Raw genomic sequence first — 20,838 nt, forward strand, 5'->3', positions numbered from 1 at the left:
ACTGCGTGAGTGGACAGGGTTGGTAATGCCCGAGGGACCTAGGGCCAAGGGACATTAAGCCTCCGGGGCCACGTCCTTGTGAGCATCAAGCGGGACCTGGGGCGGAGCGCCAAGCACCTACGGGCCTGGAGGATCCCGCCTGACCTGAGCTGCGAGGTCGCCCTTGACTATGCAACCCCTGGGTCCCTGAGGCCTCCTGTCGCCAGCCTGGACGGGCGGCAGGGCCTTGCTGAAGAGGGCTGACCGCCGAGCAGGGAGCAAGTCGCCAGCACCAGCGAAGCAAAGCCTCAAGAGGCACCCCGTGGCCCCGGCTGCCCTCTAAGGCCATACCACCCTGAACGCGCCCCATCTCGTCTGATCTCGGAAGCTAAGCAGGGTCGGGCCTGGTTAGTACTTGGATGGGAGACCGCCTGGGAATACCGGGTGCTGTAGGCTTCTTGCCTCCCGCTCCGCCTTCTCCTTTAGTCGCCCGCCGCCTCCGCCCCCGCCCCCGCCCCCGCCGGGCAGCGCTGCAGGCCCCACCTCCTCCGGCCCCTCCCACCACAGCGCGCCAGAGGGGGCGCTCCGCGCCGGCCTGGCCGGCCAGGCGGCCAGAAGGCGGCCCTGGAAGGCAGCCGCCACCCCAGCCGCTCCCGTGGTGGCTGGCCCGGACCCAGACTCCGCCGCAGGCCGGGGTGCCGTCCGTGCGGCCCACGAAGCCCTCGACCTGCACTTGGCCGCCCCCACCGGAGCCCAGCCGCGCCGCAGCCCCCTGTCTGCCCGTGTGTATCTCCACAGCTCCCTCCGGAAAAAGCCCACGCTCCGCCGTTTCGCCACGGCCGGGGGCGGGAGCGGGGGCGGGGGCTGGGACCGGTTCGCTGGGCTGGCTAGACACCAGGCGCCGGGTCCTGTGCTCGGCGGGTGGCGTGGGGGCAAGGGTGGCCTTGCTGGGGCTAAGGGGCCGTGCCGGCTCAATGGTGGCTCCCAGTGGGTTAAGGGCCGACTGCCGTCGGGCAGGAGGGCCGGCCAGGCCGTGGCTGGGCTGCGCCTAGCACTGTGTGGATTGACAGGGTGGGGAATGCACAAGGGACCGAGGGCCACAGGCCCTTAAGCCTCCGGGGCCAAGTCCTGTGAGCGTTGAGCGGCTCTGGGGCGGAGGGCCAAGCGCCTACAGGCCTGGAGGGTCCCGCCTGACCTGAGCTGCGAAGTCGCCCACAACTCCACCACCCCCGGGCCCTCGAGGCCTCCTGTCGCTTGCCTGGGCGGACGGCAGGGCCGCGCCGGAGAGGGTTGGCTGCCGGGCTGGCGGTGAGTCGCCAGCACCAGCGAAGCTAAGCCTCAAGAGGCACACCGTGGCCCCCGCTGCATTCTACGGCCACACCTCCCTGAACGCACCACACCTCGTCTGATCTCGGAAGCTAATCAGGGTCTGGCCTGTTTCGTACCTGGATGGGAGACCACATGGGAATACCGAGTGCTGTAGGCTTTTTTGCCTCCCGCTCCGCCTTGACATTTAGTGGCCCGCGGCCGAGGCCGCCTCCGCCCCCGCTGAGCACCGCTGCAGGCCTCACCTCCTCACGTCCCTCCCAACACAGCGCGCCGGAGGGATCGCTCCCCGCCGAGCTGGCTGGACATGCGGCCAGAATGCGGCCCTGGAAGGCAGCCGCCACCCCAGCCGCTCCCGTGGTGGCTGGCCCGGACCCAGACTCCGCCGCAGGCCGGGGTGCTGTCCGTGCGGCCCGCGAGGCCCTCGACCTGCACTTGGCCGCCCCCACCGGAGCCCAGCCGCGCCGCAGCCCCCTGTCTGCCCGTGTGTCTCTCCACAGCTCCCTCCGGAAAAAGCCCCCCCCTCCGCCGTTTCGCCACGGCCGGGGGCGGGAGCGGGGGCGGGGGCCGGGGCCGCTTCTCCGGGCCTGCCGGCCACCAGGGCCGGGGTCCTGTGCTCGGCGGGCGGCGTGGGGGCAAGGGGGGGCCTTGCTGGGGCTAAGGGGCCGTGCCCACTCCATGGTGGCTCCCAGTGGCTTCGGGCCAGCTGCTGCCCGGCCGGAGGGCCGGCCCGGCCGTGGCCGGGCTGCGCCTAACTCCGCGTGGGCGGGCAGGGGGGGATGCCCAAGGGACCGCGGCCGCCGGGCCCTGAAGCCTCCGGGGCCGCGTCCCTGTGAGCGTCGAGCGGGATCTGCGGCGGGGCGCCAAGCGCCGACGGGCCTGGAGCGTCCCGCCCGCCCTGGGCTGCGAGGTGGCCCACCACTCCGCCACCCCCGGGTCCCCGAGGCCTCCTGTCGCCTGCCTGGGCGGGCGGCAGGGCCCTGCCGGAGAGGGCTGGCCGCCGGCATGGCGGTAAGGCGCAGGCGCCAGCGAAGCTGGGCCTCAAGAGGCACCGCGCGGGCCCCTCCTGCGTCTACGGCCATACCACCCTGAACGCGCCCGATCTCGTCTGATCTCGGAAGCTAAGCAGGGTCGGGCCTGGTTAGTACTTGGATGGGAGACCGCCTGGGAATACCGGGTGCTGTAGGCTTTTTGCCTCCCGCTCCGCCTTCTCCTTTAGTCGCCCGCCGCCTCCGCCCCCGCCCCCGCCCCCGCCCCCGCCGGGCACCGCTGCAGGCCCCACCTCCTCCGGCCCCTCCCACCACAGCGCGCCAGAGGGGGCGCTCTCCGCCTGCCTGGCCGGCCAGGCGGCCAGAAGGCGGCCCTGGAAGGCAGCCGCATCCCAGCCGCTCCCGGGGTGGCTGGCCTGAACCCAGACTCCGCCTCAGGCCCGGGTGCCGGCCGTGCGGCCCGCGAGCCCCTTGACCTGCACCTGGCCGCCCCCACTAGCGCCCAGCCCCGGCGCAGCCACCTATCTGCCGGTGTGTCTCTCCACAGCTCCCTCCGGAAAAAGCCCCCCCTCCGCCGTTTCGCCACGGCCGAGTGCGGGAGCGGGGTCGTGGGCCAGGACTCGTTCTCCGAACCGGCCGACCACTAGGCACCGGGAACAGTGCTCGGCAGTTGGCGTGGATGCAAGTGTGGCCTTGCTGGCTGTAATGGGCCATGCCAACACAATGGTGGCTCCCAGTGGATTCGGGGCAACTGCCGTCGGGCAGGAGGGCCGGCCCGGCCACGGCTAGGTTGTGCCTAGCACTGCGTGAGTGGACAGGGTTGGTAATGCCCGAGGGACCTAGGGCCAAGGGACATTAAGCCTCCGGGGCCACGTCCTTGTGAGCATCAAGCGGGACCTGGGGCGGAGCGCCAAGCACCTACGGGCCTGGAGGATCCCGCCTGACCTGAGCTGCGAGGTCGCCCTTGACTATGCAACCCCTGGGTCCCTGAGGCCTCCTGTCGCCAGCCTGGACGGGCGGCAGGGCCTTGCTGAAGAGGGCTGACCGCCGAGCAGGGAGCAAGTCGCCAGCACCAGCGAAGCAAAGCCTCAAGAGGCACCCCGTGGCCCCGGCTGCCCTCTAAGGCCATACCACCCTGAACGCGCCCCATCTCGTCTGATCTCGGAAGCTAAGCAGGGTCGGGCCTGGTTAGTACTTGGATGGGAGACCGCCTGGGAATACCGGGTGCTGTAGGCTTCTTGCCTCCCGCTCCGCCTTCTCCTTTAGTCGCCCGCCGCCTCCGCCCCCGCCCCCGCCCCCGCCGGGCAGCGCTGCAGGCCCCACCTCCTCCGGCCCCTCCCACCACAGCGCGCCAGAGGGGGCGCTCCGCGCCGGCCTGGCCGGCCAGGCGGCCAGAAGGCGGCCCTGGAAGGCAGCCGCCACCCCAGCCGCTCCCGTGGTGGCTGGCCCGGACCCAGACTCCGCCGCAGGCCGGGGTGCCGTCCGTGCGGCCCACGAAGCCCTCGACCTGCACTTGGCCGCCCCCACCGGAGCCCAGCCGCGCCGCAGCCCCCTGTCTGCCCGTGTGTATCTCCACAGCTCCCTCCGGAAAAAGCCCACGCTCCGCCGTTTCGCCACGGACGGGGGCGGGAGCGGGGGCGGGGGCTGGGACCGGTTCGCTGGGCTGGCTAGACACCAGGCGCCGGGTCCTGTGCTCGGCGGGTGGCGTGGGGGCAAGGGTGGCCTTGCTGGGGCTAAGGGGCCGTGCCGGCTCAATGGTGGCTCCCAGTGGGTTAAGGGCCGACTGCCGTCGGGCAGGAGGGCCGGCCAGGCCGTGGCTGGGCTGCGCCTAGCACTGTGTGGATTGACAGGGTGGGGAATGCACAAGGGACCGAGGGCCACAGGCCCTTAAGCCTCCGGGGCCAAGTCCTGTGAGCGTTGAGCGGCTCTGGGGCGGAGGGCCAAGCGCCTACAGGCCTGGAGGGTCCCGCCTGACCTGAGCTGCGAAGTCGCCCACAACTCCACCACCCCCGGGCCCTCGAGGCCTCCTGTCGCTTGCCTGGGCGGACGGCAGGGCCGCGCCGGAGAGGGTTGGCTGCCGGGCTGGCGGTGAGTCGCCAGCACCAGCGAAGCTAAGCCTCAAGAGGCACACCGTGGCCCCCGCTGCATTCTACGGCCACACCTCCCTGAACGCACCACACCTCGTCTGATCTCGGAAGCTAATCAGGGTCTGGCCTGTTTCGTACCTGGATGGGAGACCACATGGGAATACCGAGTGCTGTAGGCTTTTTTGCCTCCCGCTCCGCCTTGACATTTAGTGGCCCGCGGCCGAGGCCGCCTCCGCCCCCGCTGAGCACCGCTGCAGGCCTCACCTCCTCACGTCCCTCCCAACACAGCGCGCCGGAGGGATCGCTCCCCGCCGAGCTGGCTGGACATGCGGCCAGAATGCGGCCCTGGAAGGCAGCCGCCACCCCAGCCGCTCCCGTGGTGGCTGGCCCGGACCCAGACTCCGCCGCAGGCCGGGGTGCCGTCCGTGCGGCCCGCGAGGCCCTCGACCTGCACTTGGCCGCCCCCACCGGAGCCCAGCCGCGCCGCAGCCCCCTGTCTGCCCGTGTGTCTCTCCACAGCTCCCTCCGGAAAAAGCCCCCCCCTCCGCCGTTTCGCCACGGCCGGGGGCGGGAGCGGGGGCGGGGGCCGGGGCCGCTTCTCCGGGCCTGCCGGCCACCAGGGCCGGGGTCCTGTGCTCGGCGGGCGGCGTGGGGGCAAGGGGGGGCCTTGCTGGGGCTAAGGGGCCGTGCCCACTCCATGGTGGCTCCCAGTGGCTTCGGGCCAGCTGCTGCCCAGCCGGAGGGCCGGCCCGGCCGTGGCCGGGCTGCGCCTAACTCCGCGTGGGCGGGCAGGGGGGGATGCCCAAGGGACCGCGGCCGCCGGGCCCTGAAGCCTCCGGGGCCGCGTCCCTGTGAGCGTCGAGCGGGATCTGCGGCGGGGCGCCAAGCGCCGACGGGCCTGGAGCGTCCCGCCCGCCCTGGGCTGCGAGGTGGCCCACCACTCCGCCACCCCCGGGTCCCCGAGGCCTCCTGTCGCCTGCCTGGGCGGGCGGCAGGGCCCTGCCGGAGAGGGCTGGCCACCGGCATGGCGGTAAGGCGCAGGCGCCAGCGAAGCTGGGCCTCAAGAGGCACCGCGCGGGCCCCTCCTGCGTCTACGGCCATACCACCCTGAACGCGCCCGATCTCGTCTGATCTCGGAAGCTAAGCAGGGTCGGGCCTGGTTAGTACTTGGATGGGAGACCGCCTGGGAATACCGGGTGCTGTAGGCTTTTTGCCTCCCGCTCCGCCTTCTCCTTTAGTCGCCCGCCGCCTCCGCCCCCGCCCCCGCCCCCGCCCCCGCCGGGCACCGCTGCAGGCCCCACCTCCTCCGGCCCCTCCCACCACAGCGCGCCAGAGGGGGCGCTCTCCGCCTGCCTGGCCGGCCAGGCGGCCAGAAGGCGGCCCTGGAAGGCAGCCGCATCCCAGCCGCTCCCGGGGTGGCTGGCCTGAACCCAGACTCCGCCTCAGGCCCGGGTGCCGGCCGTGCGGCCCGCGAGCCCCTTGACCTGCACCTGGCCGCCCCCACTAGCGCCCAGCCCCGGCGCAGCCACCTATCTGCCGGTGTGTCTCTCCACAGCTCCCTCCGGAAAAAGCCCCCCCTCCGCCGTTTCGCCACGGCCGAGTGCGGGAGCGGGGTCGTGGGCCAGGACTCGTTCTCCGAACCGGCCGACCACTAGGCACCGGGAACAGTGCTCGGCAGTTGGCGTGGATGCAAGTGTGGCCTTGCTGGCTGTAATGGGCCATGCCAACACAATGGTGGCTCCCAGTGGATTCGGGGCAACTGCCGTCGGGCAGGAGGGCCGGCCCGGCCACGGCTAGGTTGTGCCTAGCACTGCGTGAGTGGACAGGGTTGGTAATGCCCGAGGGACCTAGGGCCAAGGGACATTAAGCCTCCGGGGCCACGTCCTTGTGAGCATCAAGCGGGACCTGGGGCGGAGCGCCAAGCACCTACGGGCCTGGAGGATCCCGCCTGACCTGAGCTGCGAGGTCGCCCTTGACTATGCAACCCCTGGGTCCCTGAGGCCTCCTGTCGCCAGCCTGGGCGGGCGGCAGGGCCTTGCTGAAGAGGGCTGACCGCCGAGCAGGGAGCAAGTCGCCAGCACCAGCGAAGCAAAGCCTCAAGAGGCACCCCGTGGCCCCGGCTGCCCTCTAAGGCCATACCACCCTGAACGTGCCCCATCTCGTCTGATCGCGGAAGCTAAGCAGGGTCGGGCCTGGTTAGTACTTGGATGGGAGACCACCTGGGAATACCGGGTGCTGTAGGCTTTTTGCCTCCCGCTCCGCCTTCTCCTTTAGTCGCCCGCCGCCTCCGCCGCCGCCCCCGCCCCCACCGAGCAGCGCTGCAGGCCCCACCTCCTCCGGCCCCTCCCACCACAGCGCGCCAGAGGGGGCGCTCTCCGCCTGCCTGGCCGGCCAGGCGGCCAGAAGGCGGCCCTGGAAGGCAGCCGCATCCCAGCCGCTCCCGGGGTGGCTGGCCTGAACCCAGACTCCGCCTCAGGCCCGGGTGCCGGTCGTGCGGCCCGCGAGCCCCTTGACCTGCACCTGGCCGCCCCCACTAGCGCCCAGCCCCGGCGCAGCCACCTATCTGCCGGTGTGTCTCTCCACAGCTCCCTCCGGAAAAAGCCCCCCCTCCGCCGTTTCGCCATGGCCGAGTGCGGGAGCGGGGTCGTGGGCCAGGACTCGTTCTCCGAACCGGCCGACCACTAGGCACCGGGAACAGTGCTCGGCAGTTGGCGTGGATGCAAGTGTGGCCTTGCTGGCTGTAATGGGCCATGCCAACACAATGGTGGCTCCCAGTGGATTCGGGGCAACTGCCGTCGGGCAGGAGGGCCGGCCCGGCCACGGCTAGGTTGTGCCTAGCACTGCGTGAGTGGACAGGGTTGGTAATGCCCGAGGGACCTAGGGCCAAGGGACATTAAGCCTCCGGGGCCACGTCCTTGTGAGCATCAAGCGGGACCTGGGGCGGAGCGCCAAGCACCTACGGGCCTGGAGGATCCCGCCTGACCTGAGCTGCGAGGTCGCCCTTGACTATGCAACCCCTGGGTCCCTGAGGCCTCCTGTCGCCAGCCTGGGCGGGCGGCAGGGCCTTGCTGAAGAGGGCTGACCGCCGAGCAGGGAGCAAGTCGCCAGCACCAGCGAAGCAAAGCCTCAAGAGGCACCCCGTGGCCCCGGCTGCCCTCTAAGGCCATACCACCCTGAACGTGCCCCATCTCGTCTGATCGCGGAAGCTAAGCAGGGTCGGGCCTGGTTAGTACTTGGATGGGAGACCGCCTGGGAATACCGGGTGCTGTAGGCTTTTTGCCTCCCGCTCCGCCTTCTCCTTTAGTCGCCCGCCGCCTCCGCCGCCGCCCCCGCCCCCACCGAGCAGCGCTGCAGGCCCCACCTCCTCCGGCCCCTCCCACCACAGCGCGCCAGAGGGGGCGCTCCGCGCCGGCCTGGCCGGCCAGGCGGCCAGAAGGCGGCCCTGGAAGGCAGCCGCCACCCCAGCCGCTCCCGTGGTGGCTGGCCCGGACCCAGACTCCGCCGCAGGCCGGGGTGCCGTCCGTGCGGCCCACGAAGCCCTCGACCTGCACTTGGCCGCCCCCACCGGAGCCCAGCCGCGCCGCAGCCCCCTGTCTGCCCGTGTGTATCTCCACAGCTCCCTCCGGAAAAAGCCCACCCTCCGCCGTTTCGCCACGGCCGGGGGCGGGAGCGGGGGCGGGGGCTGGGACCGGTTCGCTGGGCTGGCTAGACACCAGGCGCCGGGAACTTTGCTCGGCAGTTGGCGTGGGGGCAAGGGTGGCGTTGCTGTGTCTAAGGGGCCGTGCCGGCTCAATGGTGGCTCCCAGTGGCTTCGGGCCAACTGCCGTTGGGCAGGCGGGCCGGCCAGGCCGTGGCTGGGCTGCGCCTAGCACTGTGTGGATTGACAGGGTGGGGAATGCACAAGGGACCGAGGGCCACAGGCCCTTAAGCCTCCGGGGCCAAGTCCTGTGAGCGTTGAGCGGCTCTGGGGCGGAGGGCCAAGCGCCTACAGGCCTGGAGGGTCCCGCCTGACCTGAGCTGCGAAGTCGCCCACAACTCCACCACCCCCGGGCCCTCGAGGCCTCCTGTCGCTTGCCTGGGCGGACGGCAGGGCCGCGCCGGAGAGGGTTGGCTGCCGGGCTGGCGGTGAGTCGCCAGCACCAGCGAAGCTAAGCCTCAAGAGGCACACCGTGGCCCCCGCTGCATTCTACGGCCACACCTCCCTGAACGCACCACACCTCGTCTGATCTCGGAAGCTAATCAGGGTCTGGCCTGTTTCGTACCTGGATGGGAGACCACATGGGAATACCGAGTGCTGTAGGCTTTTTTGCCTCCCGCTCCGCCTTGACATTTAGTGGCCCGCGGCCGAGGCCGCCTCCGCCCCCGCTGAGCACCGCTGCAGGCCTCACCTCCTCACGTCCCTCCCAACACAGCGCGCCGGAGGGATCGCTCCCCGCCGAGCTGGCTGGACATGCGGCCAGAATGCGGCCCTGGAAGGCAGCCGCCACCCCAGCCGCTCCCGTGGTGGCTGGCCCGGACCCAGACTCCGCCGCAGGCCGGGGTGCCGTCCGTGCGGCCCGCGAGGCCCTCGACCTGCACTTGGCCGCCCCCACCGGAGCCCAGCCGCGCCGCAGCCCCCTGTCTGCCCGTGTGTCTCTCCACAGCTCCCTCCGGAAAAAGCCCCCCCCTCCGCCGTTTCGCCACGGCCGGGGGCGGGAGCGGGGGCGGGGGCCGGGGCCGCTTCTCCGGGCCTGCCGGCCACCAGGGCCGGGGTCCTGTGCTCGGCGGGCGGCGTGGGGGCAAGGGGGGGCCTTGCTGGGGCTAAGGGGCCGTGCCCACTCCATGGTGGCTCCCAGTGGCTTCGGGCCAGCTGCTGCCCGGCCGGAGGGCCGGCCCGGCCGTGGCCGGGCTGCGCCTAACTCCGCGTGGGCGGGCAGGGGGGGATGCCCAAGGGACCGCGGCCGCCGGGCCCTGAAGCCTCCGGGGCCGCGTCCCTGTGAGCGTCGAGCGGGATCTGCGGCGGGGCGCCAAGCGCCGACGGGCCTGGAGCGTCCCGCCCGCCCTGGGCTGCGAGGTGGCCCACCACTCCGCCACCCCCGGGTCCCCGAGGCCTCCTGTCGCCTGCCTGGGCGGGCGGCAGGGCCCTGCCGGAGAGGGCTGGCCGCCGGCATGGCGGTAAGGCGCAGGCGCCAGCGAAGCTGGGCCTCAAGAGGCACCGCGCGGGCCCCTCCTGCGTCTACGGCCATACCACCCTGAACGCGCCCGATCTCGTCTGATCTCGGAAGCTAAGCAGGGTCGGGCCTGGTTAGTACTTGGATGGGAGACCGCCTGGGAATACCGGGTGCTGTAGGCTTTTTGCCTCCCGCTCCGCCTTCTCCTTTAGTCGCCCGCCGCCTCCGCCCCCGCCCCCGCCCCCGCCCCCGCCGGGCACCGCTGCAGGCCCCACCTCCTCCGGCCCCTCCCACCACAGCGCGCCAGAGGGGGCGCTCTCCGCCTGCCTGGCCGGCCAGGCGGCCAGAAGGCGGCCCTGGAAGGCAGCCGCATCCCAGCCGCTCCCGGGGTGGCTGGCCTGAACCCAGACTCCGCCTCAGGCCCGGGTGCCGGCCGTGCGGCCCGCGAGCCCCTTGACCTGCACCTGGCCGCCCCCACTAGCGCCCAGCCCCGGCGCAGCCACCTATCTGCCGGTGTGTCTCTCCACAGCTCCCTCCGGAAAAAGCTCCCCCTCCGCCGTTTCGCCACGGCCGAGTGCGGGAGCGGGGTCGTGGGCCAGGACTCGTTCTCCGAACCGGCCGACCACTAGGCACCGGGAACAGTGCTCGGCAGTTGGCGTGGATGCAAGTGTGGCCTTGCTGGCTGTAATGGGCCATGCCAACACAATGGTGGCTCCCAGTGGATTCGGGGCAACTGCCGTCGGGCAGGAGGGCCGGCCCGGCCACGGCTAGGTTGTGCCTAGCACTGCGTGAGTGGACAGGGTTGGTAATGCCCGAGGGACCTAGGGCCAAGGGACATTAAGCATCCGGGGCCACGTCCTTGTGAGCATCAAGCGGGACCTGGGGCGGAGCGCCAAGCACCTACGGGCCTGGAGGATCCCGCCTGACCTGAGCTGCGAGGTCGCCCTTGACTATGCAACCCCTGGGTCCCTGAGGCCTCCTGTCGCCAGCCTGGGCGGGCGGCAGGGCCTTGCTGAAGAGGGCTGACCGCCGAGCAGGGAGCAAGTCGCCAGCACCAGCGAAGCAAAGCCTCAAGAGGCACCCCGTGGCCCCGGCTGCCCTCTAAGGCCATACCACCCTGAACGCGCCCCATCTCGTCTGATCGCGGAAGCTAAGCAGGGTCGGGCCTGGTTAGTACTTGGATGGGAGACCGCCTGGGAATACCGGGTGCTGTAGGCTTCTTGCCTCCCGCTCCGCCTTCTCCTTTAGTCGCCCGCCGCCTCCGCCGCCGCCCCCGCCCCCGCCGAGCAGCGCTGCAGGCCCCACCTCCTCCGGCCCCTCCCACCACAGCGCGCCAGAGGGGGCGCTCCGCGCCGGCCTGGCCGGCCAGGCGGCCAGAAGGCGGCCCTGGAAGGCAGCCGCCACCCCAGCCGCTCCCGTGGTGGCTGGCCCGGACCCAGACTCCGCCGCAGGCCGGGGTGCCGTCCGTGCGGCCCACGAAGCCCTCGACCTGCACTTGGCCGCCCCCACCAGAGCCCAGCCGCGCCGCAGCCCCCTGTCTGCCCGTGTGTATCTCCACAGCTCCCTCCGGAAAAAGCCCACCCTCCGCCGTTTCGCCACGGCCGGGGGCGGGAGCGGGGGCGGGGGCTGGGACCGGTTCGCTGGGCTGGCTAGACACCAGGCGCCGGGTCCTGTGCTCGGCGGGTGGCGTGGGGGCAAGGGTGGCCTTGCTGGGGCTAAGGGGCCGTGCCGGCTCAATGGTGGCTCCCAGTGGGTTAAGGGCCGACTGCCGTCGGGCAGGAGGGCCGGCCAGGCCGTGGCTGGGCTGCGCCTAGCACTGTGTGGATTGACAGGGTGGGGAATGCACAAGGGACCGAGGGCCACAGGCCCTTAAGCCTCCGGGGCCAAGTCCTGTGAGCGTTGAGCGGCTCTGGGGCGGAGGGCCAAGCGCCTACAGGCCTGGAGGGTCCCGCCTGACCTGAGCTGCGAAGTCGCCCACAACTCCACCACCCCCGGGCCCTCGAGGCCTCCTGTCGCTTGCCTGGGCGGACGGCAGGGCCGCGCCGGAGAGGGTTGGCTGCCGGGCTGGCGGTGAGTCGCCAGCACCAGCGAAGCTAAGCCTCAAGAGGCACACCGTGGCCCCCGCTGCATTCTACGGCCACACCTCCCTGAACGCACCACACCTCGTCTGATCTCGGAAGCTAATCAGGGTCTGGCCTGTTTCGTACCTGGATGGGAGACCACATGGGAATACCGAGTGCTGTAGGCTTTTTTGCCTCCCGCTCCGCCTTGACATTTAGTGGCCCGCGGCCGAGGCCGCCTCCGCCCCCGCTGAGCACCGCTGCAGGCCTCACCTCCTCACGTCCCTCCCAACACAGCGCGCCGGAGGGATCGCTCCCCGCCGAGCTGGCTGGACATGCGGCCAGAATGCGGCCCTGGAAGGCAGCCGCCACCCCAGCCGCTCCCGTGGTGGCTGGCCCGGACCCAGACTCCGCCGCAGGCCGGGGTGCCGTCCGTGCGGCCCGCGAGGCCCTCGACCTGCACTTGGCCGCCCCCACCGGAGCCCAGCCGCGCCGCAGCCCCCTGTCTGCCCGTGTGTCTCTCCACAGCTCCCTCCGGAAAAAGCCCCCCCCTCCGCCGTTTCGCCACGGCCGGGGGCGGGAGCGGGGGCGGGGGCCGGGGCCGCTTCTCCGGGCCTGCCGGCCACCAGGGCCGGGGTCCTGTGCTCGGCGGGCGGCGTGGGGGCAAGGGGGGGCCTTGCTGGGGCTAAGGGGCCGTGCCCACTCCATGGTGGCTCCCAGTGGCTTCGGGCCAGCTGCTGCCCGGCCGGAGGGCCGGCCCGGCCGTGGCCGGGCTGCGCCTAACTCCGCGTGGGCGGGCAGGGGGGGATGCCCAAGGGACCGCGGCCGCCGGGCCCTGAAGCCTCCGGGGCCGCGTCCCTGTGAGCGTCGAGCGGGATCTGCGGCGGGGCGCCAAGCGCCGACGGGCCTGGAGCGTCCCGCCCGCCCTGGGCTGCGAGGTGGCCCACCACTCCGCCACCCCCGGGTCCCCGAGGCCTCCTGTCGCCTGCCTGGGCGGGCGGCAGGGCCCTGCCGGAGAGGGCTGGCCGCCGGCATGGCGGTAAGGCACAGGCGCCAGCGAAGCTGGGCCTCAAGAGGCACCGCGCGGGCCCCTCCTGCGTCTACGGCCATACCACCCTGAACGCGCCCGATCTCGTCTGATCTCGGAAGCTAAGCAGGGTCGGGCCTGGTTAGTACTTGGATGGGAGACCGCCTGGGAATACCGGGTGCTGTAGGCTTTTTGCCTCCCGCTCCGCCTTCTCCTTTAGTCGCCCGCCGCCTCCGCCCCCGCCCCCGCCCCCGCCCCCGCCGGGCACCGCTGCAGGCCCCACCTCCTCCGGCCCCTCCCACCACAGCGCGCCAGAGGGGGCGCTCTCCGCCTGCCTGGCCGGCCAGGCGGCCAGAAGGCGGCCCTGGAAGGCAGCCGCATCCCAGCCGCTCCCGGGGTGGCTGGCCTGAACCCAGACTCCGCCTCAGGCCCGGGTGCCGGCCGTGCGGCCCGCGAGCCCCTTGACCTGCACCTGGCCGCCCCCACTAGCGCCCAGCCCCGGCGCAGCCACCTATCTGCCGGTGTGTCTCTCCACAGCTCCCTCCGGAAAAAGCCCCCCCTCCGCCGTTTCGCCACGGCCGAGTGCGGGAGCGGGGTCGTGGGCCAGGACTCGTTCTCCGAACCGGCCGACCACTAGGCACCGGGAACAGTGCTCGGCAGTTGGCGTGGATGCAAGTGTGGCCTTGCTGGCTGTAATGGGCCATGCCAACACAATGGTGGCTCCCAGTGGATTCGGGGCAACTGCCGTCGGGCAGGAGGGCCGGCCCGGCCACGGCTAGGTTGTGCCTAGCACTGCGTGAGTGGACAGGGTTGGTAATGCCCGAGGGACCTAGGGCCAAGGGACATTAAGCCTCCGGGGCCACGTCCTTGTGAGCATCAAGCGGGACCTGGGGCGGAGCCCCAAGCACCTACGGGCCTGGAGGATCCCGCCTGACCTGAGCTGCGAGGTCGCCCTTGACTATGCAACCCCTGGGTCCCTGAGGCCTCCTGTCGCCAGCCTGGGCGGGCGGCAGGGCCTTGCTGAAGAGGGCTGACCGCCGAGCAGGGAGCAAGTCGCCAGCACCAGCGAAGCAAAGCCTCAAGAGGCACCCCGTGGCCCCGGCTGCCCTCTAAGGCCATACCACCCTGAACGCGCCCCATCTCGTCTGATCTCGGAAGCTAAGCAGGGTCGGGCCTGGTTAGTACTTGGATGGGAGACCGCCTGGGAATACCGGGTGCTGTAGGCTTCTTGCCTCCCGCTCCGCCTTCTCCTTTAGTCGCCCGCCGCCTCCGCCCCCGCCCCCGCCCCCGCCGGGCAGCGCTGCAGGCCCCACCTCCTCCGGCCCCTCCCACCACAGCGCGCCAGAGGGGGCGCTCCGCGCCGGCCTGGCCGGCCAGGCGGCCAGAAGGCGGCCCTGGAAGGCAGCCGCCACCCCAGCCGCTCCCGTGGTGGCTGGCCCGGACCCAGACTCCGCCGCAGGCCGGGGTGCCGTCCGTGCGGCCCACGAAGCCCTCGACCTGCACTTGGCCGCCCCCACCGGAGCCCAGCCGCGCCGCAGCCCCCTGTCTGCCCGTGTGTATCTCCACAGCTCCCTCCGGAAAAAGCCCACGCTCTGCCGTTTCGCCACGGCCGGGGGCGGGAGCGGGGGCGGGGGCTGGGACCGGTTCGCTGGGCTGGCTAGACACCAGGCGCCGGGTCCTGTGCTCGGCGGGTGGCGTGGGGGCAAGGGTGGCCTTGCTGGGGCTAAGGGGCCGTGCCGGCTCAATGGTGGCTCCCAGTGGGTTAAGGGCCGACTGCCGTCGGGCAGGAGGGCCGGCCAGGCCGTGGCTGGGCTGCGCCTAGCACTGTGTGGATTGACAGGGTGGGGAATGCACAAGGGACCGAGGGCCACAGGCCCTTAAGCCTCCGGGGCCAAGTCCTGTGAGCGTTGAGCGGCTCTGGGGCGGAGGGCCAAGCGCCTACAGGCCTGGAGGGTCCCGCCTGACCTGAGCTGCGAAGTCGCCCACAACTCCACCACCCCCGGGCCCTCGAGGCCTCCTGTCGCTTGCCTGGGCGGACGGCAGGGCCGCGCCGGAGAGGGTTGGCTGCCGGGCTGGCGGTGAGTCGCCAGCACCAGCGAAGCTAAGCCTCAAGAGGCACACCGTGGCCCCCGCTGCATTCTACGGCCACACCTCCCTGAACGCACCACACCTCGTCTGATCTCGGAAGCTAATCAGGGTCTGGCCTGTTTCGTACCTGGATGGGAGACCACATGGGAATACCGAGTGCTGTAGGCTTTTTTGCCTCCCGCTCCGCCTTGACATTTAGTGGCCCGCGGCCGAGGCCGCCTCCGCCCCCGCTGAGCACCGCTGCAGGCCTCACCTCCTCACGTCCCTCCCAACACAGCGCGCCGGAGGGATCGCTCCCCGCCGAGCTGGCTGGACATGCGGCCAGAATGCGGCCCTGGAAGGCAGCCGCCACCCCAGCCGCTCCCGTGGTGGCTGGCCCGGACCCAGACTCCGCCGCAGGCCGGGGTGCCGTCCGTGCGGCCCGCGAGGCCCTCGACCTGCACTTGGCCGCCCCCACCGGAGCCCAGCCGCGCCGCAGCCCCCTGTCTGCCCGTGTGTCTCTCCACAGCTCCCTCCGGAAAAAGCCCCCCCCTCCGCCGTTTCGCCACGGCCGGGGGCGGGAGCGGGGGCGGGGGCCGGGGCCGCTTCTCCGGGCCTGCCGGCCACCAGGGCCGGGGTCCTGTGCTCGGCGGGCGGCGTGGGGGCAAGGGGGGGCCTTGCTGGGGCTAAGGGGCCGTGCCCACTCCATGGTGGCTCCCAGTGGCTTCGGGCCAGCTGCTGCCCGGCCGGAGGGCCGGCCCGGCCGTGGCCGGGCTGCGCCTAACTCCGCGTGGGCGGGCAGGGGGGGATGCCCAAGGGACCGCGGCCGCCGGGCCCTGAAGCCTCCGGGGCCGCGTCCCTGTGAGCGTCGAGCGGGATCTGCGGCGGGGCGCCAAGCGCCGACGGGCCTGGAGCGTCCCGCCCGCCCTGGGCTGCGAGGTGGCCCACCACTCCGCCACCCCCGGGTCCCCGAGGCCTCCTGTCGCCTGCCTGGGCGGGCGGCAGGGCCCTGCCGGAGAGGGCTGGCCACCGGCATGGCGGTAAGGCGCAGGCGCCAGCGAAGCTGGGCCTCAAGAGGCACCGCGCGGGCCCCTCCTGCGTCTACGGCCATACCACCCTGAACGCGCCCGATCTCGTCTGATCTCGGAAGCTAAGCAGGGTCGGGCCTGGTTAGTACTTGGATGGGAGACCGCCTGGGAATACCGGGTGCTGTAGGCTTTTTGCCTCCCGCTCCGCCTTCTCCTTTAGTCGCCCGCCGCCTCCGCCCCCGCCCCCGCCCCCGCCCCCGCCGGGCACCGCTGCAGGCCCCACCTCCTCCGGCCCCTCCCACCACAGCGCGCCAGAGGGGGCGCTCTCCGCCTGCCTGGCCGGCCAGGCGGCCAGAAGGCGGCCCTGGAAGGCAGCCGCATCCCAGCCGCTCCCGGGGTGGCTGGCCTGAACCCAGACTCCGCCTCAGGCCCGGGTGCCGGCCGTGCGGCCCGCGAGCCCCTTGACCTGCACCTGGCCGCCCCCACTAGCGCCCAGCCCCGGCGCAGCCACCTATCTGCCGGTGTGTCTCTCCACAGCTCCCTCCGGAAAAAGCCCCCCCTCCGCCGTTTCGCCACGGCCGAGTGCGGGAGCGGGGTCGTGGGCCAGGACTCGTTCTCCGAACCGGCCGACCACTAGGCACCGGGAACAGTGCTCGGCAGTTGGCGTGGATGCAAGTGTGGCCTTGCTGGCTGTAATGGGCCATGCCAACACAATGGTGGCTCCCAGTGGATTCGGGGCAACTGCCGTCGGGCAGGAGGGCCGGCCCGGCCACGGCTAGGTTGTGCCTAGCACTGCGTGAGTGGACAGGGTTGGTAATGCCCGAGGGACCTAGGGCCAAGGGACATTAAGCCTCCGGGGCCACGTCCTTGTGAGCATCAAGCGGGACCTGGGGCGGAGCGCCAAGCACCTACGGGCCTGGAGGATCCCGCCTGACCTGAGCTGCGAGGTCGCCCTTGACTATGCAACCCCTGGGTCCCTGAGGCCTCCTGTCGCCAGCCTGGGCGGGCGGCAGGGCCTTGCTGAAGAGGGCTGACCGCCGAGCAGGGAGCAAGTCGCCAGCACCAGCGAAGCAAAGCCTCAAGAGGCACCCCGTGGCCCCGGCTGCCCTCTAAGGCCATACCACCCTGAACGTGCCCCATCTCGTCTGATCGCGGAAGCTAAGCAGGGTCGGGCCTGGTTAGTACTTGGATGGGAGACCGCCTGGGAATACCGGGTGCTGTAGGCTTTTTGCCTCCCGCTCCGCCTTCTCCTTTAGTCGCCCGCCGCCTCCGCCGCCGCCCCCGCCCCCGCCGAGCAGCGCTGCAGGCCCCACCTCCTCCGGCCCCTCCCACCACAGCGCGCCAGAGGGGGCGCTCCGCGCCGGCCTGGCCGGCCAGGCGGCCAGAAGGCGGCCCTGGAAGGCAGCCGCCACCCCAGCCGCTCCCGTGGTGGCTGGCCCGGACCCAGACTCCGCCGCAGGCCGGGGTGCCGTCCGTGCGGCCCACGAAGCCCTCGACCTGCACTTGGCCGCCCCCACCGGAGCCCAGCCGCGCCGCAGCCCCCTGTCTGCCCGTGTGTATCTCCACAGCTCCCTCCGGAAAAAGCCCACCCTCCGCCGTTTCGCCACGGCCGGGGGCGGGAGCGGGGGCGGGGGCTGGGACCGGTTCGCTGGGCTGGCTAGACACCAGGCGCCGGGTCCTGTGCTCGGCGGGTGGCGTGGGGGCAAGGGTGGCCTTGCTGGGGCTAAGGGGCCGTGCCGGCTCAATGGTGGCTCCCAGTGGGTTAAGGGCCGACTGCCGTCGGGCAGGAGGGCCGGCCAGGCCGTGGCTGGGCTGCGCCTAGCACTGTGTGGATTGACAGGGTGGGGAATGCACAAGGGACCGAGGGCCACAGGCCCTTAAGCCTCCGGGGCCAAGTCCTGTGAGCGTTGAGCGGCTCTGGGGCGGAGGGCCAAGCGCCTACAGGCCTGGAGGGTCCCGCCTGACCTGAGCTGCGAAGTCGCCCACAACTCCACCACCCCCGGGCCCTCGAGGCCTCCTGTCGCTTGCCTGGGCGGACGGCAGGGCCGCGCCGGAGAGGGTTGGCTGCCGGGCTGGCGGTGAGTCGCCAGCACCAGCGAAGCTAAGCCTCAAGAGGCACACCGTGGCCCCCGCTGCATTCTACGGCCACACCTCCCTGAACGCACCACACCTCGTCTGATCTCGGAAGCTAATCAGGGTCTGGCCTGTTTCGTACCTGGATGGGAGACCACATGGGAATACCGAGTGCTGTAGGCTTTTTTGCCTCCCGCTCCGCCTTGACATTTAGTGGCCCGCGGCCGAGGCCGCCTCCGCCCCCGCTGAGCACCGCTGCAGGCCTCACCTCCTCACGTCCCTCCCAACACAGCGCGCCGGAGGGATCGCTCCCCGCCGAGCTGGCTGGACATGCGGCCAGAATGCGGCCCTGGAAGGCAGCCGCCACCCCAGCCGCTCCCGTGGTGGCTGGCCCGGACCCAGACTCCGCCGCAGGCCGGGGTGCCGTCCGTGCGGCCCGCGAGGCCCTCGACCTGCACTTGGCCGCCCCCACCGGAGCCCAGCCGCGCCGCAGCCCCCTGTCTGCCCGTGTGTCTCTCCACAGCTCCCTCCGGAAAAAGCCCCCCCCTCCGCCGTTTCGCCACGGCCGGGGGCGGGAGCGGGGGCGGGGGCCGGGGCCGCTTCTCCGGGCCTGCCGGCCACCAGGGCCGGGGTCCTGTGCTCGGCGGGCGGCGTGGGGGCAAGGGGGGGCCTTGCTGGGGCTAAGGGGCCGTGCCCACTCCATGGTGGCTCCCAGTGGCTTCGGGCCAGCTGCTGCCCGGCCGGAGGGCCGGCCCGGCCGTGGCCGGGCTGCGCCTAACTCCGCGTGGGCGGGCAGGGGGGGATGCCCAAGGGACCGCGGCCGCCGGGCCCTGAAGCCTCCGGGGCCGCGTCCCTGTGAGCGTCGAGCGGGATCTGCGGCGGGGCGCCAAGCGCCGACGGGCCTGGAGCGTCCCGCCCGCCCTGGGCTGCGAGGTGGCCCACCACTCCGCCACCCCCGGGTCCCCGAGGCCTCCTGTCGCCTGCCTGGGCGGGCGGCAGGGCCCTGCCGGAGAGGGCTGGCCGCCGGCATGGCGGTAAGGCGCAGGCGCCAGCGAAGCTGGGCCTCAAGAGGCACCGCGCGGGCCCCTCCTGCGTCTACGGCCATACCACCCTGAACGCGCCCGATCTCGTCTGATCTCGGAAGCTAAGCAGGGTCGGGCCTGGTTAGTACTTGGATGGGAGACCGCCTGGGAATACCGGGTGCTGTAGGCTTTTTGCCTCCCGCTCCGCCTTCTCCTTTAGTCGCCCGCCGCCTCCGCCCCCGCCCCCGCCCCCGCCCCCGCCGGGCACCGCTGCAGGCCCCACCTCCTCCGGCCCCTCCCACCACAGCGCGCCAGAGGGGGCGCTCTCCGCCTGCCTGGCCGGCCAGGCGGCCAGAAGGCGGCCCTGGAAGGCAGCCGCATCCCAGCCGCTCCCGGGGTGGCTGGCCTGAACCCAGACTCCGCCTCAGGCCCGGGTGCCGGCCGTGCGGCCCGCGAGCCCCTTGACCTGCACCTGGCCGCCCCCACTAGCGCCCAGCCCCGGCGCAGCCACCTATCTGCCGGTGTGTCTCTCCACAGCTCCCTCCGGAAAAAGCCCCCCCTCCGCCGTTTCGCCACGGCCGGGGGCGGGAGCGGGGGCGGGGGCCGGGGCCGGTGCACCGGGCCGGCCGGCCACAAGGCGCCGGGTCCTGTGCTCGGCGGGTGGCGTGGGGGCAAGGGTGGCCTTGCTGGGGCTAAGGGGCCGTGCCGACTCAATGGTGGCTCCCAGTGGGTTAAGGGCCGACTGCCGTCGGGCAGGAGGGCCGGCCCGGGCTGCGGCTGGGCTGCGCCTAGCGCCGCGTGGGCGGGCAGAGGGGAGGCCCAAGGGACCGCGGGCCCCGGGCCCTGAAGCCTCCGGGGCCACGTCCCTGTGAGCGACGTGCGGGATCTGGGGCGGGGCGCCAAGCGCTGAACGGTTTGGTGGGTCCCGCCCGCCCTGGGCTGGGAGGTCGCCGAACCCTCCGCCACCCCCCTGGTACCCGAGGCCGCCGTTGCCCTGCCTGGGCGGGCGGCGGGGCCCTGCCGGGGCGGGCTGGCCGCCGGGCTGGCGGGGAGGCGCAAGCGCCAGCGAAGCTGGGCCTCAAGAGGCACTCCGCGGGCCCCTCTTAACGTCTACGGCCATACCACCCTGAACGCGCCGGAACTCGTCTGATCTCGGAAGCTAAGCAGGTTCGGGCCTGGTTAGTACTTGGATGGGAGACCGCCTGGGAATACCGGGTGCTGTAGGCTTCTTGCCTCCCGCTCCGCCTTCTCCTTTAGTCGCCCGCCGCCTCCGCCCCCGCCCCCGCCCCCGCCGGGCAGCGCTGCAGGCCCCACCTCCTCCGGCCCCTCCCACCACAGCGCGCCAGAGGGGGCGCTCCGCGCCGGCCTGGCCGGCCAGGCGGCCAGAAGGCGGCCCTGGAAGGCAGCCGCCACCCCAGCCGCTCCCGTGGTGGCTGGCCCGGACCCAGACTCCGCCGCAGGCCGGGGTGCCGTCCGTGCGGCCCACGAAGCCCTCGACCTGCACTTGGCCGCCCCCACCGGAGCCCAGCCGCGCCGCAGCCCCCTGTCTGCCCGTGTGTCTCTCCACAGCTCCCTCCGGAAAAAGCCCACCCTTTGCCACTTCGCCACGGCCGAGAGTGGGAGCGGGGTCGTGGGCTGGGACCGGTTCGCTGGGCTGGCTAGACACCAGGCGCCGGGAACTTTGCTCGGCAGTTGGCGTGGGGGCAAGGGTGGCGTTGCTGTGTCTAAGGGGCCGTGCCGGCTCAATGGTGGCTCCCAGTGGCTTCGGGCCAACTGCCGTTGGGCAGGCGGGCCGGCCAGGCCGTGGCTGGGCTGCGCCTAGCACTGTGTGGATTGACAGGGTGGGGAATGCACAAGGGACCGAGGGCCACAGGCCCTTAAGCCTCCGGGGCCAAGTCCTGTGAGCGTTGAGCGGCTCTGGGGCGGAGGGCCAAGCGCCTACAGGCCTGGAGGGTCCCGCCTGACCTGAGCTGCGAAGTCGCCCACAACTCCACCACCCCCGGGCCCTCGAGGCCTCCTGTCGCTTGCCT

The 20,838-nt window shown here is 72.5% G+C and overlaps 10 non-coding genes and 10 pseudogenes across 10 annotated transcripts; all 20 read left to right on the top strand.

Moving 5' to 3' along the window:
- The first annotated feature begins 316 nt into the window (after window positions 1-316).
- On the top strand, window positions 317-435 carry LOC133105012 (5S ribosomal RNA). The gene has a single exon (XR_009703789.1). It is a non-coding gene; the product is annotated as a 5S ribosomal RNA (ribosomal RNA).
- Window positions 436-1,346: 911 nt separating this feature from the next.
- Window positions 1,347-1,465, top strand: LOC133077215 (5S ribosomal RNA; annotated as a pseudogene).
- A 910-nt stretch (window positions 1,466-2,375) lies between these two features.
- On the top strand, window positions 2,376-2,494 carry LOC133102100 (5S ribosomal RNA). Its single transcript, XR_009702853.1, has one exon. It is a non-coding gene; the product is annotated as a 5S ribosomal RNA (ribosomal RNA).
- A 917-nt stretch (window positions 2,495-3,411) lies between these two features.
- LOC133105027 (5S ribosomal RNA) lies at window positions 3,412-3,530 on the top strand. Its single transcript, XR_009703791.1, has one exon. It is a non-coding gene; the product is annotated as a 5S ribosomal RNA (ribosomal RNA).
- A 911-nt stretch (window positions 3,531-4,441) lies between these two features.
- On the top strand, window positions 4,442-4,560 carry LOC133077229 (5S ribosomal RNA; annotated as a pseudogene).
- A 910-nt stretch (window positions 4,561-5,470) lies between these two features.
- Window positions 5,471-5,589, top strand: LOC133102106 (5S ribosomal RNA). Its single transcript, XR_009702854.1, has one exon. It is a non-coding gene; the product is annotated as a 5S ribosomal RNA (ribosomal RNA).
- A 917-nt stretch (window positions 5,590-6,506) lies between these two features.
- LOC133105093 (5S ribosomal RNA) lies at window positions 6,507-6,625 on the top strand (annotated as a pseudogene).
- Window positions 6,626-7,536: 911 nt separating this feature from the next.
- LOC133074663 (5S ribosomal RNA) lies at window positions 7,537-7,655 on the top strand (annotated as a pseudogene).
- A 910-nt stretch (window positions 7,656-8,565) lies between these two features.
- Window positions 8,566-8,684, top strand: LOC133077235 (5S ribosomal RNA; annotated as a pseudogene).
- A 910-nt stretch (window positions 8,685-9,594) lies between these two features.
- Window positions 9,595-9,713, top strand: LOC133102111 (5S ribosomal RNA). Its single transcript, XR_009702855.1, has one exon. It is a non-coding gene; the product is annotated as a 5S ribosomal RNA (ribosomal RNA).
- A 917-nt stretch (window positions 9,714-10,630) lies between these two features.
- On the top strand, window positions 10,631-10,749 carry LOC133105079 (5S ribosomal RNA; annotated as a pseudogene).
- Window positions 10,750-11,660: 911 nt separating this feature from the next.
- Window positions 11,661-11,779, top strand: LOC133077243 (5S ribosomal RNA; annotated as a pseudogene).
- A 910-nt stretch (window positions 11,780-12,689) lies between these two features.
- Window positions 12,690-12,808, top strand: LOC133102114 (5S ribosomal RNA). Its single transcript, XR_009702856.1, has one exon. It is a non-coding gene; the product is annotated as a 5S ribosomal RNA (ribosomal RNA).
- A 917-nt stretch (window positions 12,809-13,725) lies between these two features.
- On the top strand, window positions 13,726-13,844 carry LOC133105035 (5S ribosomal RNA). Its single transcript, XR_009703792.1, has one exon. It is a non-coding gene; the product is annotated as a 5S ribosomal RNA (ribosomal RNA).
- A 911-nt stretch (window positions 13,845-14,755) lies between these two features.
- On the top strand, window positions 14,756-14,874 carry LOC133077250 (5S ribosomal RNA; annotated as a pseudogene).
- A 910-nt stretch (window positions 14,875-15,784) lies between these two features.
- On the top strand, window positions 15,785-15,903 carry LOC133102118 (5S ribosomal RNA). Its single transcript, XR_009702857.1, has one exon. It is a non-coding gene; the product is annotated as a 5S ribosomal RNA (ribosomal RNA).
- Window positions 15,904-16,820: 917 nt separating this feature from the next.
- On the top strand, window positions 16,821-16,939 carry LOC133074669 (5S ribosomal RNA; annotated as a pseudogene).
- Window positions 16,940-17,850: 911 nt separating this feature from the next.
- LOC133077257 (5S ribosomal RNA) lies at window positions 17,851-17,969 on the top strand (annotated as a pseudogene).
- Window positions 17,970-18,879: 910 nt separating this feature from the next.
- Window positions 18,880-18,998, top strand: LOC133102122 (5S ribosomal RNA). The gene has a single exon (XR_009702858.1). It is a non-coding gene; the product is annotated as a 5S ribosomal RNA (ribosomal RNA).
- Window positions 18,999-19,916: 918 nt separating this feature from the next.
- On the top strand, window positions 19,917-20,035 carry LOC133104916 (5S ribosomal RNA). Its single transcript, XR_009703772.1, has one exon. It is a non-coding gene; the product is annotated as a 5S ribosomal RNA (ribosomal RNA).
- Window positions 20,036-20,838: the final 803 nt, after the last annotated feature.

This window comes from Eubalaena glacialis, chromosome 1 (assembly GCF_028564815.1).
Source record: "Eubalaena glacialis isolate mEubGla1 chromosome 1, mEubGla1.1.hap2.+ XY, whole genome shotgun sequence".
Taxonomy (NCBI): domain Eukaryota; kingdom Metazoa; phylum Chordata; class Mammalia; order Artiodactyla; family Balaenidae; genus Eubalaena; species Eubalaena glacialis.